Below are 15,491 nucleotides of genomic sequence, written 5' to 3'. Positions count from 1 at the left end.
GAAGGATAAGTACATACACTATAGCCTTTTGGAAAAACAAAGTATGTTTAAAGACATAATCTAGAATAATTGTTACTGTTAAAAAAATCCAAATTATCCTGCACAGGAAAATAAAAGAAGATAGAAGGAAATGCCACCAAGTGTTAATTGTAAATATCCATATTTTTCCTTACCTGCTCTAAATTCTATGATCACCTATTATAATCACTCCCTTGCATGTGTTTTCAGCTCTCATTTTCTTACCACCTATTTCACTCCTGCTCCCCTTCAAGGAACTGAGTTGAGGAAAGGAAAATCCATCCCCTTCTCACTGGTATCACTTTAAATTTAGGACCAAAAATTTCTAGCGGACCCTCAATGCTGCTACATGATCATAGTATATGTTTCTCTTGCTCATTTATTTTGTTCAAACTCTTGCTGAACCATTTCTCACCTTTTCCTTTCTCCTGAAAACTTTGTAATTCTTCATCCATCCTTCTCCCAGTTGATGATCTTTCTACCAACTTCCCTGACAACATTGAAGCAATCAAAGACAATCTTTCAAAAACTCTCAAGGCATCTTCTTCCAATCTTCTAAAATATCTTTTTATACATCTGCCTCCCTCATGGTGCTATGATAAACTATCCATGACCTTGTCAAAGGCTAATCCATCCATGTCTCCATTAGAGTCCCTTTCTTCATCCTCACTCACAGACACCCATCCAGCAATTCCTGCTTCCTTCTTCTATACCACCAGTTTTTCCTCCTTTACTAGATCATTTCTATCAGCATTACAAAATGATGTCATTACTCCTTTGCTTTTTCAGAGTTTTTAAAAATATTTATTTTTGAGCAAGACAGAGTGTGAGCAGGGGAGGGGCAGAGAGGGAGAGACAGAATCCAAAGGATACTCCAGGCTCTGAGCTGTCAGCATAGATCCCGATGTGGGGCTTGAACTCATGAGCTGTGAGATCATAACCTGAGCTGAAGTCTGGAGTCCTACCCTTAATTGACTGAACCACCCAGGTGCCCCACTCCTTTATTTTTTTAATTTTACTTAGTTAACATACAGTGCAGTGTTGGTTTTAGGATTAAAATTCAATGATTCATCACTTACATACAACACCCAGTGCTCATCACAAGTGCCTCCCTTAATCCCCATCAGCCAATAACCCATCTAATCTATCTCCCACCTACCTCCCTCAATCAACCCTGCTTGTTTTCTATCCTTAAGAGTCTCTTGTGGTTTGTTTCCGTCTCTCCTCTTTCTGCCCCCCTCCTGTATGTTCATCTTTTTGTTAATAAATTCCACATATGCGTGAAATGATATCATACTTGTCTTTTTCTGATTGGCTTCTTTTGCTTAACATTATCTATTGTAGCTCCATCCACACTGTTGTAAATGGTAAGATTCCATTCTTTTTAATGGCTGAGTGACATTCCATTGTCACTCATACACCACATCTTTATCCACTCATCAGTCAAGGAACATTTGGGCTCTCCCCATAGCTTGGCTACTGTTGATAATGCTGCTATAAACATTGGGGTGCATGTACCCCTTTGAATCTATATTTTTGTATCCTCTGGGTAAATACCGACTAGTGCAATTGCTGGATCCCAGGGTAGTTCTATTGCTAGTTTGTTTTGAGGAACCTCTATACTGTTTTTTAGAGGGGCTGTATCAATTTGCATTCTTACCAACAATGCAAGAAGGTTCCCCTTTCTCTGCGTCCTCACTAACACCTGCTGTTTCTTGTGTTGTTAATTTTAGTCATTCTGACAGGTGTGAGGTGACTTCAAGCTGTATTACAAAGTTGTAATCATCAAGACAGTAAGTTACTAGCACAAAAACAGACACATACATCAATGGAGCAGAATAGAAAACCCAAAAATGGGCCCACAACTATATATCATTACTCCATCTCAAAAAAAAAAAAAAAGTTTTGTTTCTTGACGTCACGTTAAAAAAAATAAAGCCATGGTCCCATTTATCTGTATCCCATTGCAACAAAACTTCAATTCCTATTTTAGTTTCTCACACACATCACTCTACCAAAACTTCTCATGCCAGAGTCATCAATGGCCTGCATTTTATGAAATCCAATGGTTGATGATTACTCATCATCTACTTGACCTTCTTGACAAAGAGAAAAGACTCTTCATGGGATTCCAGAACACTATATTCCTGGTTAGAGCTCTGGTTTTCTTCCTATCTGATTCTTCAGTCTTGTCTGTAGCTTCTTCTATTTCAAATTCTCAATGACAGAGCACCCAGAACTACGTCATATATATGTATGACATATATATATATATGAATATCATACATATATATGACTGACATACATATATATATATGTATATGTATATCTCCAGTTCAGACCTCTCCTCAGACCGCCTGGCTCATGATCTACCTACCTAGTTGACATCACTTCTTGGGTATCTAATAGAAATCTCAAACCACATGCTTACAAAACTGAATTGTTTATATTGCCCCCACCTGCTCCAAACCTGTTAGATCCACGGTTTTCCTCATCTCAACAGATGGCAACACCATCCTTCCAATGCTTCAGGCAAAACCAAACAAACAAACAACCTCTAGGAGTCTTTCACAATTCTTCTTTCCTTCACCCACCCCATTCAATCCATCACAAAATCCTATTGGCTCTACTTTTAATACGTATCCAGAATCTGATTCTCACCACTTTCAGTTCTAGCACCATGGACAAGACATCATTAGCTCTTACTGGGACAACTGCAATAGCCTCTGATCTAGTCTTTCTACTTGCATTTCCTCCTACCCTCCCTCCAACATCCTAAACATCATTCTCAAAAGACCAGCAAGAGTTTAAGTCAAATCATGTCACCAGCTTCTCATTGCTCTCAGAAAAAAAATCTAAAGTCTTTATCATAGCCTAATACACATAACATGATATGGCCCTTGGTGAACCCCACGACTATTTCCTACTACTATACTCATTGCTTAGAATGTTCTAGTCACACTGGTCACCTTATTGTTCCTCAGAAATGCTGACATGCCCCCACCATTGCACTAACTCTTCTTTCCAGAACATACTTCCATCACATACCTTCACAGCTTCCTTTCTTATATCTTCAAATCATCACCCAAATGTCATCTTCTCAGTGATATCCCCCTACACTCCACTCTAGGTAATCCGAAAGCCTCATCACCTCCATTATTTTAATAATATTTACCACTTTCTAAAATCTATGATTCAAGTATTACATGTATACATATATTCATGTATATAATATATAATATACAATGTATATTGAAAGTTGCACAAAATATAATGTTAGCAGCATAATAAAAATGTCTCTTTGTTTTGTTCATAGATGTAGACTTGGCCCTTAAAATAATGGTTGACATAAAGTAGGTGATCAACACATATAGGAAATTAACAAATAGGAGAAATGGGTAATGTTTTTGGAATTGTTCTCATATTTTAAATATTTGTAAAATTTCCTATTTTACAAATTATCTTTAATGCATCATTCTGTTATCTATATGGTAAAAAATGACCTACTAAAATCAATACTTTTAAACTCATGGGGTTATTGGGTGGCTCAGTTGGTCAAGTGTCCAACTTCAGCTCAGGTCATGATGTCACGGTTTGTAAGTTCGAACCCCGCATTGGGCTCTGTGCTGACAGCTCAGAGTCTGGAATGGAGCCTGCTATGGATACTTTGTCTCCCTCTCTCTCTGTCCCTCCCCCACTCATACTCTCCCTCTCTGTCTCTCAAAATTAAAATATTAAAAATATATTTTTAAACTTTTAGTTTTACTTTTAAATACTAGGTTTAAGGGTACCTGTGTGGCTCAGTTAGTTAAGCTTTCAACTCTTGATTTTTGGCTCAGGTCATTATTTCTTAGATTGTGGGATTGAACCCATCATTGAGTTCTGCACTCACAGTGCAGGAACCAGCTTGGGATTCTCTCTCTCCCTTTCTCTCTGCCCCTCCCTTGCTCTCTAAATAAATAAAATAAATCTTTAAAAATAAATACTAGACTTAATATTAGATAAATCAATCAACTTACTGACCTTGAGCTGTTATATTTTAAAAGGGCTACTTTGACTTATGTGATCTGAAGAAAACTGCATCAGAAAAGGCAACAATGCTGTGTGTTCCAACATAGGAAGCCATACCAGCATAAGGGATCATTATGATGCTTGTTTTTTAAGGAAAGCAGCCAAAAGTTCCAATTCCTCCTGGATAATTAAGCATTGATTTTTAAATACATTTTTTGGAACGTATTTTTATATTTTAATCTAGGAGCAAATGAGTAAAACCTAATTTGTCACCACCTGTCAGGCACACCATCAAGGAGGCACAATGGTCTACTTTGGGTCACAGCACTGACTGAGATCGTGAGCCTCTGATTCCCAGTCCAGAGCCTTTCCCATTATATTGTACAAAATTCCATAGGAAATCTCTCTTTAGTGAGGCAGAGTATACTATTGTGGAAAATCTTTCATTACAGAGAGTGAGAGAAGGNAAGGGAAGGGAAGGGAAGGGAAGGGAAGGGAAGGGAAGGGAAGGGAAGGGAAGGGAAGGAAGGAGCAACTAACCCAAGTTCAGAGCTGAGAGTCTAAGCATGGGAAGGGAACACAAGAAACATCCCTTTTCTCTCAGGAAAGGATGGGGGCCAAGGAAAAGCAAACAGAAATATGTGGATAATGGAAACAAGGAAATTGAAAACAAAACCTTCTCTAGGAGAAGAGGATAAACAAGACCAGATAGTGCTCTTAAGTTCAAGAGGACTGTCAAGGGTCCAACATACCTATTTCCAAAAAGCCCTCTAATAGCCACTAAACTGAAATGAACAAAACCAGACATAAGGAAGCCTTCCGATTGGAGTTTTTACTGCCACCGGGCAAGTCAGCATGGCTCTCAGCAGAACTATTTACACGGAATTACCCATAATGCTTGACACCATGATAATTCCCTTCTGCCTTGATGCATATTCGACTGACAGCACAGAAACTCTGTCAAAGAGAAAAAGTAAATGATTCAGCAAAGTGTGGATGTAAGACAGGGAAATGAACATCCAGAAATTCTGCTACATGCCAAGATTCACTCCCAACCTAGCCAGGGAAAGAAAGCAAGGATATTACACATTCAGAGGAGTTATACAAAATGTTCCCAACTCAACCAATAAACAATGTGATCAGAGGTCAAACATAAACCCGAAAATGGAGCTGGGAAATTTGAAGATTGTTTTGTTTTGTTTTAGATTTGTTGTCCTAATGTTTCCTGGCTCCGCATTCTTCCTGCAAAAACTTTCAGATTTTTGATGGTGCAGTGAAAGTAATTTTGACCTAAAACTCAGAAAATCAAGATTGTAATGCAGGCTTTAACATCCTCATTTGTCACATGGCCTTGAACCAAACATGTTACTCCTCTTGACATGATTTCTATGGTTAGAATATCTGATTAGCTTTCACCTTCCTGAACTGTCAGTCACCAAAATTCTTGTAGCTTTTGTAGAAGGAGCGTAGGAGATGACCAGAGGAGATGCTGCTATGAACACTGGGGTGCATGTAGCCCTTTGAATCTATATTTTTGTATCCTTTGGGTAAATACCTGTTAACGCAATTGGGTAGCTCTTCAGAGATGACCAAATTCCCTAAGCCTCATTTTCCCAACATGTGAAATGGAATCACAACAGGAAATCTATTTCTCAGGTTTCAAAAGTTAGAATTAAATCACAATGCATGCTATATGTTTTTTTTTTTCAGTTTTGATGAATTCAACTCCACAGAAACATTGAAAGAATAATACAGGGGATACCAATATATCCTTCATCACCACATTTCCTTGCTATATTTCTACACACACACACACACACACACACACTTTTACTGAAGTATTTTAAAGTACCTTGCAGACCCTATAGTATTTGTATTTAACTCCTAAATGTATCATCATACCATCTCTGAAGAATAGACATTCTTCTATATAACTAGACATTCTTCTATATAACAAGACCATTTCACACTCAAAAAGCTTAACACTGATAAAATAATATTAACTAATATATGGTTCATATTCAAATATCTCCAATTCATTCATACATTTGGTTGCCCTAGCATCTTATTCTCCTTTAATCTAGAAGAATCCTTTAGTTTTTTTGTTTGCTTGCTTGCTTTTCTGATATCTTGCTTTATGGATTTTTTTTTTAGTATTCAAGCCAACAGTTTTCTAGAATGTTCCACACAAAACATATGAACAAATCTCACAAATACAAGATGCCAGACATGAGACATTACAAAACACACAGAACTTACTTCTGCTGTTAGAATTAAGAATCTCAGTGATATATAGGGATTAGAGACTGGAAGGAACCATGAGACTGAACTATCAATGTTCTAATTCTCGAGCCAGCTGCTGATTATGTAAATGTGTGTTCACATATTACTTAGGAAATAAAGTATTTACTGAAGTGATTATTTGTCAAAATAAAATTAATTAAGAATGTGAAAGAAATATAACTGGAGTTGCTATAATTCCTTCCTTTCACTGTATAATGGATAAAGTAGTCAAAAATATATATGGATATCAATGACTGGACATAATTAACAAAAGTGTATAAGGAGACATATACTGAATTGTATATAGCACACATTAAAAATTTATTTTCTCTTTTTAAGCCTGAAAGGAATGGTCTTTTCAAAATGTGTTTATTGGGGGGAGCCTGGGTGGCTCAGTCGGTTGAGCATCCGACTTCGGCTCAGGTCATGATCTCACAGTTGTGGGTTCGAGCCCCACATCGGGCTCTGTGCTGACAGCTACCTCAGAGCCTGGAGCCTGCTTCAGATTCTGTGTCTCCCTCTCTCTCTGACCCTCCCCTGCTCATTCTGTGTCTCTGTCTCTCAAAAAATAAAAAATAAAATGCTTTAAAAATGTGTTTATTGGGACACAAACATGCAGTGAGTTCCCCAAATTAGACATTGTATAGACCAATATTATTTGTTTAAGACTTGGCAAGAGTAGAACTTTCAAAAATTACTTAACAAAACCCTAATCATAGAAACAGAAAAGTGCTATTCTGTGAGACTATCAGGTCAAAGACTCAAAGCATAATAACTAGTAAGGTATTTAGAAACTATCTTAAATGTGAATATTATAATTCTGCATAATGAATATAAGAATACACAAATTTATGTCCTTAATACTTTGTTATTAAATAAAAAATTTTAATTATCAAGAATTTAGAAAAAGGATATAAAATCAGCCTCAAGGAAAACAGGAGGAAATTATAAAATGCAGCAAAAACTAATTATTGAAAAATGTGAGAACTAGCAGATAGAAGAAATCTAAGAATGGTTCTAAAAAATAGACAGAAACCAAAAATTGTAAGTCTTATAAATCTAATTAAGAAAAGATATGAAATAGAAATAAGATATGTAAAGCTCTTTTCACAGTACCTAACCCAAATGAAGCTCTCAATACTATTATTATTATTCACAAAGAAAATCAAGGATATGCTGATAAATACAGGGACACACAAGAAATTAAAAATATAAGAACACAACAAAATGTAGGCTAACATATTTAAAATCAGAACAAAATGGATGATACTCTTGAAACAGATTTAAATTACAAAACAGACTCATAAGTCACAGGAAACCTAGATAGATCAATAAACAGGAAAACAGGAAAAAATATGTCCAAAACATACTGGAAGCCTAAATGGTTTTTTAAAAAATATTTTTATTTATTTCTAGGAGAGAGAGAGAGAGAGCATGAGCAGGGGAAGGTCAGAGAGAGAGGGAGACACAGACTCTGAAATAGGCTCCAGCCTCTGAGCTGTCAGTCAGCACACAGCCCGATGCGGGGCTCGAACCCAAGAACCGCGAGATCATAACCTAAGCGAAAGTCGGACGCTCAACCAACTAAGCCACCCAGGCGCCCCGCCTAAATGGTTTTTACTAAAGGACTCATTTTAGTGAACACTGAGGTTATCTCTCCAACACTCTGTCCATCCTTCCCTCACTGCGAAAAGTCCTGGGAAGCATCCTCACCAGTATTTCCAGGCTGGGGCTCCAGTTGTTTTAATAAATGGAGGCAACAGTTCCTTTATTGTCATAATTGGATCAGGTGACCCATCCATTAGCCCATCAATTCATGGCATTTCCATGGCCAGAAAATACAGATGACTCAATACAACATAATGAAACACACGAGCAGATTTTCTATTGACTTCTCAAAGGAAGATACTTCCATCTTATGAGACTTTATAGAAGCCAGACCTCTTTCTCCTTCTGAATGATGCACTGTGAAATTGTGATACCCGAAATTACTGCAGCCATTTTAACCCTGGGCAGGGAGCCAACCTGCAAAGTCTGCCATCCCATAAGGCAGAATGGAGATGTGAAAAGGAACCAAGCTACTGGTGTCAAATGCTCACTGAATCACACATCCTCACAACACATCCAACCTCTGTACCATCCTGATAGATAAGCACATGAACACATGTTTAAAAAAAAAAAAAAACCAGCATGAGTTATTTTTCCTGTTGTAATATAAAAAGTCAGGTCATTCTCCTAGAGCACAGAAAAAAAAAGATGGTAGTCACTCAACACTTCTGGTGAAGGTAGTACAATCATAATTATTAAACTGAATGAAGAAAACAAAAGGGAATTGCTAACATAGAACACAAAATCATAAATAAGAATCTGAGCAAATACAATTCAATACGATGGTAAGAATAATCTGCTACAGCTAAACAAGACTTGTGCTAGGACTACAAAGGTAGTTTAATTTTAGAAATACATTAATATAATATTTCCCGACAATAAATACAGTGTCAAAAATAATACCACAATAATTTTCAAGACAAAAATTGAATTCTGGTTACATCTCTTAGTTAATTGGTGAACAACATATCTATATCCCTGGAGGATGACAAACCCCAACTCAATGGAGACAGGACCCTTCTGGACTTTGCTCTAGGTACCTAGTCCTCTGGCTTTTTATTTGTATCTCTTATCATATGCTTTATTATTTGACAAACTCACAAAACCATGTAAGTTTTTCCCTGAGTTCTGTGAGCTGTCATAACAAATTAGCAAGAAGAGGGGGTTATGGGAGTCACTGATTTATGTCCAGTTAGTCAGAAATATTGGAGGTTCAAACATGTGATCAGCGTCTGACATGGGAGAAGTTTTGTGGGACCAAGCCCTTAACCAGCGGGGTCTGACACTAACTCCAACTAGATAGTCCAGAATCGAATTGAAGTGTAGGATACTCCGCTGGTGTTAGAGAGTTGGTCAGTGTGGGGAAAACACCCACACATGTGATATCAAAGTGTAGTATCCAATGTGTTGAGGAAATAGAGCTTTTCCCTTTAGAAGGTAACCAAGGACTCTTAAAAATAAGACACAAAAAATAGATCATAAAGGCAAAGATTGATACACCCATCTATGTAAAATCAAGAACTCCATTTTATCAAAGTACACCATCAAGAGTGAAAAGCCAAGCTATAAATAAGCATATATTTGCAACACTTACAACAATAAAAATTCGCATAAAATAGAGTATCCAAGATTCAGTTAGAAAAAGTGACTTTCAAGTCCATTGTTTTAGTGATTTTCTGTCTGGTTGACTTATCCATTGCTGTAAGTGGAGTATTAAAGTCCCCTGCTATTAGCACATTCTTATCTATGAGCTTGTTTCTGTTTGTGATTAATTGTTTTAAATACTTAGGTGCTCCCATATTCGGTGCATAGACATTTGTGATTGTTAGTTCTTCCTGATGGATGTGGGGGGGAGGGGAAAGATGGGCACGGAGGGGGGCACTTGTGGGGATGAGCACTGGGTGTTATATGGAAACCAACTTGACAATAAACTATTTGTAAAAAAAAAAAAATGAAAAAATAAAACCAAAAAATGAGAAAAAAACTGCATGTTTCTCAGAAAACAAAACATGAACAGCTCCCTAAACATGTGGAATGTTTCTTAGCCCATTTAGTAATGAGCAACATTATACTTAGAATCACATATTTCATATCTACCCTGTAAGTCAAACTTCAGAAGTCAGAAATCCTAAGTGTTGTCCAAGAAAAGAAGTGGGTATTTCTTCCACAGCTGGGGGAAAAGAAAGCTAGAATAACCACTTTGGGATACACTTTGGGGTTTATCCAGCGAAAGTGAACATATTCATATCCTGGAACCCAATAGTTTGGCTTCTCATTAGATCTCCCTAGAGACATTTTGGCAAATTTGCAACAGGAGACATGTCATGTGCAAGATTAGTCAAAGCAATATTGTCTGTAATTGCAAAACAACAACACCAAAACCCTGGAAAACAATTCAAATATCCATTTAGAGTATAATGAATAGATAAACAGTGGCATATTCACTATACCGCAGAGAACAAAACTTATAGTGACACGCATCAACATGAGCAATTTAGAACTACATATTGTTGAATGAAAGGAGTAAATGACAGAAAAAAAACCATTGTGGTTACAATTATGTAAGGTTCAGATACGAGAAATGAAAAAACAGTGTATTGATTAGGAACACACACATATTTGCAAAGTTACAATGAAGAGACAGAAAATGATTCCCACAAGTCAGGAGAGTGGTTCCCTTGTGGAATGGGGGACAGTGGTGTCATTGGGTAGGTCATATGGTGCGAGGGCAAGTGTTGGCATGCTTCCTTTTTATTTTTTTAACGCTTATTTATTTTTGATACTGCACTCGTGCACGAGGTGGGGGGTAGGGGGGAAGGGCAGATAGATAGGGAGACACAGAATCCAAAGCAGGCTCCAGGCTCCAAGCTGTGAGAACAGAGCTGGACAGATGTGGGGCTCAAACCCATGAATCTTGAGATCATGACCTGAGCTGAAGTTGGACACTTAACTTACTGAGCAATGCACGTGCCCCAGAATGGTTCTTTTTCTTAAAAGGAGCAGTGGAAAAGAGAGTGTTCATTTTACCTTTGTTCTTTACACAATACACATATATTTTACACATCTTTGTGTATATATTTTGTACCTTCTTATGTGCATAAGAAACATTTTAAAAGAAAAATAAATGACAATGTTTAATAATTTTGGAAAAATAGTTGAATATGGTATGCTAGCTCTACAGCAGGAATTCATTTATGTAGATGCCTAAAACATCATATACAAAATCTTAAAAGCAAACAACAGCTTAAAGTATGATCTTAATATGATTCCCCAAAGGTTAAAATGAGCTATTAAAGAGATTTTATCAGTTAAGAAGGAAAACACTAAGACCTATCCAAAGTCAAATGAGCAAAAGTCATGAACAAACCACTCACAGAAAAGTAAACACAAATGGCTAAAAATCAGATGGTGAAAAAAAAAATCAACCTCCGTAATTTAAAAAAATGCAATTAAAACAAAATGCAAGTATATTTTTAAGTTTACTTATTTTGAAAGAGAGAGAGAGATCAGGAGAAGGGGAGAGAGAGCGTCATGAGATCATGACCTGAGTAGAAATCAAGAGTTGGACCTTTAACCAACTGAGTCACACAGATGCTCCACAAGTACATTTCTATCAAATCAGCAGAAATTTCAAAAATGACGTTATTCGAAGCGTTTGAGTGTGAAAAGAGAGGCCTTGTTCTAGACTCCTGGAAGAATGCAACCTGGCAATCTTTCCAGAGGTACGCTTTGCCAGATTTTCAAAAATATTTTTAAAGGTTATAACACTGACCTAGTAATTCAACTCTTAAGATTCCAAAGGAAAAAACTACAGTTGTAGACTGTTAGCTTCTTAGTAAATATTAAAGGAATATTATTCATTTATTCATTAAGTACGAAAGATGTAGAAACTGAAATCTCCAAAAAAGTAGAAAAAATAGTGAAAAAGGTAATTACTTATATTTGAATAGAATATTATATCACCAATAAAATAACATTTTCAAGTGTATTTAATAATGAAGTAAATTGCTTATGATAGACTATTAATTCAGCAAGTCATAAAATTGATATAAATAACTGCACACACATAGGTCAGCATGCATATACATTACATATGTATGAGTGTATATATACATATAAATACGTGTAAATACATATACATATTCTGAAATGTTAACAGTGGTTGATTCTATTTTATGTTCTCATTTTATTTCTGAATTCTACACAGTGAACTTGTTTTCATAATCAGAAAAAATATATAATATTTGGAAACATGAATGATAAACTACATGATATCCCCAGTGTATACTATTTATAGTCCTGAATTTCAAAGCAAAAGATTGATGCATTCATGTATCTTTGAACAGGGTTCGTTTCTTTTGCTGAGCTTAAATTCTAATGGTCTCAACAGAGCATCTATCCAGGAAAGGGCTTGTTTTTAAGATAGTCCCTAAAAGATGTGGTGGAGGAGGAGGAAGAGGCTGGTGATGATAATAATAACAACTGTGACATGTATATAGAGTGTTACAATTTACATAGCACTTTCAGGAACCTTATCTCTTTTAATCACTCAGTCTGATGGAAAAAAATGTCACAGCCCAGCACAAATGCACCCGCCCATCCCATCTCAGCCCAGTGCTTCCTATAGAGGAATACAAGAAAGCGGAAGATAAGAGTATGCTTTCAAGGAGCTTGCAATCTGGTTATTGAGATAAAACCTGCACCCAAATGACTGTTATGTGATGAGAAAGAATAATGTATGTGGGTTTGCAGCTTTTCTTCTCCCCTGCCTGCTAAAGACCACTGTTCATTCCACTCTCCACAGAGGATTCAGCAATTGCTGGGCCATTTCTGGGCTGCAACTGGTCTTCCTCTCTGGGCTTCTGTAGTCTAGAGCTAGGAGAAAAGAAAGAACAAGAGACCGGGGAAGTTCTTTGGGGAAAGACAGGAAGATAGCAATTTTTGAGCAACCTGTGTAGTGGATGAGTGAAGTGGGTGGGGGCATCAAATGGGATTTTCAGAAAAGACGGTGTCCTGTAGAAGATGTGTGTCCTCCGTGACATTTGAGAACAGTAGTAAGTAACTCGAATCAATGAGAAACCACTTGTGGCCACCAGACTGTTTCTCTGACCACCACATAAATCTGAGCCTAAATCAGAGCTCAATACCAGAGTAACACCTCGGAGACCTCTCCATGTAGAAGTACATGGAAGTATGGTAAGTACCTAGAAGGAACTTACCAAAGAAACTCCTTCTCTTCCCTCTGTGCCATGACAGTTTGAATATTTGCAACTAAATCTAATTCAAGGTCGCTGGGGTAGGCAGACTTCTACAGTGACCTTCAATGACCTCCATCTCCTGCATGCGTGCCCTTGTGTGATACCCTCTTCTTGCATGTGAGCGAGAACTAGTGACTTGCTTCTAGTGAACAGAGGATGACAAAGGCATCAAGCTGACATTTCTATGATTAGGTTACAAAAGACTTGTAACCCCATCTTGCCTGCTTTCTCTCTAGCACCTTCTCACTTACACAGGTGAATGAAGCAGCAACATCAGCACGAGAGGTCAATGCGGTGAGGAGTGCAAGGCAGCCTGGAGCCAACAGCTGGTGAGGAAGTGAATTCTGCCAACCAGTGCTGTGTGAGCTTGGAAGTGTCACCTTACTTGCCAGGCTGAGCTGGTCATGACTACAAACCAACAGACACATTGACTGCAGCCCAGGAGAGACCCCTGAGGCAGAGGACCCAGTGAAGCCATGCCCACACTCTGACGCTAACACTGAGGTAACATTCGGTGTTTTTACTAAACCTCTAAGTTTTGTGGTACTTTGTACTCAGCAAGATGGCTAATCCAATTCACATTTACCTCGCCTTTCATTTTGCTCTTCCTCTCAGAAGCTTCTCATCACCAATCAACCTGACACTCTCCCTAATTCAAGCTCCACATTCAGGTTGTTTAGACGCTAATGTGGTGTGTGGAGAATACCTTGGGGGGCTGAAATGGATCTCTCAGGGGGAGGAACATAGCTGCTTTCACTAAGTTCATGTACCCACCAGAGCAGCCCCTTGAGCCTCAGAGCTCATTACCCAGAGCTGCTCGCCCATAAGACGGAGGAACAAAATGATGGCAGCTCAACCACGGTCCTTCTAGCCCCAAGACAGGACAGGAGATGCAGATGGCAGTGCAAACAACCGAGCACCGCTTCCTGTGAAGATCACCGAACAGTGCCAGACCCCACACCACTTTCTGTGACGCACGCATGAGAATGTGCAAGATGTACACAACGCCACTTCTCAAGTCCCATGCCTTCGGCAACTCTGCAAAACAGAATCCAGACTGATGCTGCCCTCAGTTATCTGTGTGGGGCTACCAGCTGCTACCATGTGGACAGTCCGGGTAGGATGGGCACTGAAAGAGCAGGAATAGTCAGGTATCTTTAGCACGTGCTAAGGTAAAAGAGATGGTTAAGGTGTGAAGGATATTTTTTTTCCTGTTCTCCCTGCAAGGTTCTGATCAGGAAGCAAATACAGGGCAAATGCAAAGAGAACAAGAGAACCCTGAGGAGCTAAGGCTGAAGAAACCCAGTGCAACACATTTCAAATCAGTATTTCTTAACCACCTTCTACAATCTGAATGCTGCACAGAGCACGGATCTAGCAGAAAACACATCCTCAGCCTCAAAGAGCTTATGGTCTTGTCACAGAATTAAGATTCTAATATGAAAAGAAATAGTCTGAGAGTGCCTGGGAGGCTCAGTCGGTTAAGCGTCAGTCTTCGGCTCAGGTCATGATCTCATGGTTCGTGAGTGCGAGCCCCACGTCAGGCTCTGTGCTGACAGCTCAGAGCTCAGGGCCTGCTTCAGATTCTGTGTCTCCCTCTCTGTCTGACCCTTCCCTGCTTATAGTCTGTCTCTGTCTCTCTCTCAAAAAATAAATAAACATTAAAAAAATTTTTTTTTCAATGAAATAGTCTGGAATGGTTCTTCTCTTTCATTCTCCCCACACAATTCACATCCAGGTGTTTCTTTATTTTTTGTTTGTTTTTTAATTCTACCTGCACCACCAGATTGCTTTTCTTNTCAAAAAATAAATAAACATTAAAAAAATTTTTTTTTCAATGAAATAGTCTGGAATGGTTCTTCTCTTTCATTCTCCCCACACAATTCACATCCAGGTGTTTCTTTATTTTTTGTTTGTTTATTTGTTTGTTTTTTAATTCTACCTGCACCACCAGATTGCTTTTCTCGCACGGTGCTTCTGCCCTGGTCCACACCACCATCATCTCCCTGGGATGACTCCAGCAATCTCTTGTGCTTGTTTCCAAGCCATACTCTATATCATACTAGAGTAATATTTGTTGTACCTCCAAAGGATTCCCATAGTACAGAATGGCTAACATGCCTGTAAGTTCCTTCAGGGTCTAGCTTCTGCCTCTCCTCTGTGAGCCACCTCATGTCACACTCACCCTCTTGTAATTCACCACACTCACCTTGTTTAAGCTCTGTAAACCCACAAGCTCTCTCCAGGCTTAGAAACTTTCACACCTCTCTCTCTGCCTAGAACATTCTAGCCCATCCACTTAAGTCACTCACA

The 15,491-nt window shown here is 38.3% G+C and overlaps 1 protein-coding gene across 1 annotated transcript in view; it reads right to left on the bottom strand.

The window, feature by feature from the left end:
- AGBL1 (AGBL carboxypeptidase 1) overlaps window positions 1-15,491 on the bottom strand; it is a gene marked incomplete at its 5' end in the record, with an annotated part of 692,079 nt that overhangs the window by 243,068 nt on the left and 433,520 nt on the right. The window lies entirely within an intron of this gene.

This window comes from Crocuta crocuta, unplaced genomic scaffold (genome assembly GCF_008692635.1).
Source record: "Crocuta crocuta isolate KB4526 unplaced genomic scaffold, BGI_CrCroc_1.0 scaffold7, whole genome shotgun sequence".
Taxonomy (NCBI): domain Eukaryota; kingdom Metazoa; phylum Chordata; class Mammalia; order Carnivora; family Hyaenidae; genus Crocuta; species Crocuta crocuta.
The sequence above is the reverse complement of the archived record's forward strand: the minus strand, read 5'-3'. Positions and strand labels throughout refer to the sequence as shown.